Below are 2375 nucleotides of genomic sequence, written 5' to 3'. Positions count from 1 at the left end.
TGCTGCATTTGGACAGACATGTCAATATGTTATGTAACAGACCAGTGCTAGAGCAGATTTATGATGTTGCAGAGCCCTGTGTGTGTGTGTGTGTGTGTGTGTGTGTGTGTGTGTGTGTGTGTGCGTGTGTGTGTGTGTGTGTGTGTGTGCACTGCTAAGTAGAGACTCTGCAGTTCTCATTATGGACCGATCTCTGTGAATCACCCTGTAAACATCAAACTTGCTGTGAGTAATAAGTAATAAGTATTCATGGCACATGTGCAGTTACTGGGGAACTAATTGTTTATTAAAACCTAACAAAAGTCATTTCACAAAGATGGCTGTTAATCTGTTTCTTAAGATTTTGCTGTTTTTTAGCAGCTGTTAAACTTGTTAGTGAACGTTAAAGCATCAACTGCTGGCCTGAAACAGCTGAAGCATGTTTTTCCAATCAGTGTTAACTCTGCACCACCGTCCTTCACTTTTAGATTTCAGCCTGCTGTAGAATCACGTTTGATCATTTGATAAATCCTTTGACATGTTTCATGTTTTTTTAATCAGGCAGCTTGAGTGAGATTAAAACCTTCGGGAACAATGAACAGAAAAACAGCAGAAGAACACAATAACCAGAGAGGTCATAAAAAACAGATGCAAATATCATTAAAATTATTTAATTAATCTCCTTGAACTCCAGGGGGAGTGCAGATCTGCAGTTTGAGGGCGGTAAAAATAAAAGGAGCTGCTTTTCTTCACTTGTGCCGCTGATGCCTTTGCCAAACAAGGAATAGCACACCCACATGTGAGACAAGATGCTGGTGTATGAATGCAGGAAGCAGCGATATCCTCCATCTGTGTGGTGGGTTGTTGTCCCTGATGCTTAAAAGCTGTCAGGTCATTCGATTCAGTACATTTTCCTTCTTCTGTATTTGCCCCATTCATGGAAATATCTCTTCAAAGTCTGATTGCTCCTGATGATATAGAGGTTTTATGCTAAAATCAGGGTTTTCTTATTAATCGACCAGATTGTAAAGTATCAACTAACAGGTGGCTTCAAAGCAGGACTGCAGAACAAACACACAGTAGCAATGTGTGTCTTTTATATTTTCTGTGATCCAGGAAGATTAATGTAAAAAGAAATCATGCCTTGTATGCAGGGCCGGCCCGTGGCATAGGCCGTATAGGCAAATGCTAAGGGCGCCGTCCATCAGAGGGCGCCACGCCAGTGCAAACAATTGTTGAAAAAAAAAAAAGTTGGTACTATTATTTCTAAATACAAAAATAATCCCACGTTAATTAAAATGCAAAGTAAAGCTTATTTAATAGAAATATTATTTGTTACAACATTACACTACACTGCTGATGTAGGGGGGCGCCACCTAAAATCTTGCCTAGGGCGTCAGATTGGTTAGGGCCGTTTCTGCTTGTATGGATGTTATGAAGGCAAAAATTATCCATAGACGGCAAAATATTTTTTGCAGTAGGATCTAAACTATGGGACTGACTCACTTTTGAGGTCAGCCTCAAGTGGCCGTTACAGGAACTGCAGTTTTTGGCACTTGCAGCTTTACCTTAAGTTATTTGAATTATCTGATAGAGTCTGCTTGCTTTTAATGTGAAGTAAATATCTTTTACATCATTTACTAGCTTGATTTCTTGGCTGGGTGTGAGTTGCTGCACAGACTTGCTGATTCATGGCTTCAGATCTTCTCAGTCTGACAGACAGATTGAAAGTACAGCATCACCTCTCAGCTTTGATGGCTGCTCTTGATGTCATGTTTTACAGTTTAAATACTGGGCAGTACTTCAGTCAGCGACCCTTGTTTGTGGCTGTGCTCATAAATACTTTAACCAGTGTAACCAGTAAGCACAGTAGAGCCAGTTTGTGTGGCTTCTGGGCTGTTTATGTATGAATAATGAGAGTGTGCTGAGGCACCGGCTCCAGACAGGCGCTTGGTGGGAAAAATGGGAAAATCTGTGTATGAGAGAAAAGCCGACCTGCAGAAAGTCTGTAAGTACACATCAGGAGGTTTTTATTTCCCAGAATTCCCTGCTTCTGTCCTGCTGAGCTGGAGAATGTGAGAACAGACAGTTACAGGAGGAGTCTCAGTGTTTGTCTGTCTGAGTGTGTGAATGCCAGTGATTTATGTGTTTGTGTGTGCCTTTTGTTCTGCTAATGTTGGTGGGGGTGGGCACAGCGTTATCAAAACAGCTGGAAGCAAAGAAACAGTTTTCTGATGAGCATCAGCTCTTTGTCTTTTAATTCAATAAAAAAGTCTCACACATGTCCAGCAATCAATACACAAAATAGGATTTCATCACACGAAGAAATTGTAGAAAAATGTAAAAATAAAGTAATAATTTGACAAAGAAGTTCAATTTTTATTTTTTATTTTTTT

General features: G+C 40.1%; 1 protein-coding gene across 1 annotated transcript in view; it reads left to right on the top strand.

Moving 5' to 3' along the window:
• Positions 1-2375, top strand: part of ccdc120a (coiled-coil domain containing 120a) — a 37166-nt gene that overhangs the window by 12343 nt on the left and 22448 nt on the right. The window lies entirely within an intron of this gene.

Source organism: Pundamilia nyererei, unplaced genomic scaffold (assembly GCF_000239375.1).
Source record: "Pundamilia nyererei isolate P.nyererei 1_Seehausen unplaced genomic scaffold, PunNye1.0 scaffold00210, whole genome shotgun sequence".
Taxonomy (NCBI): Eukaryota; Metazoa; Chordata; class Actinopteri; order Cichliformes; family Cichlidae; genus Pundamilia; species Pundamilia nyererei.
The sequence above is the reverse complement of the archived record's forward strand: the minus strand, read 5'-3'. Positions and strand labels throughout refer to the sequence as shown.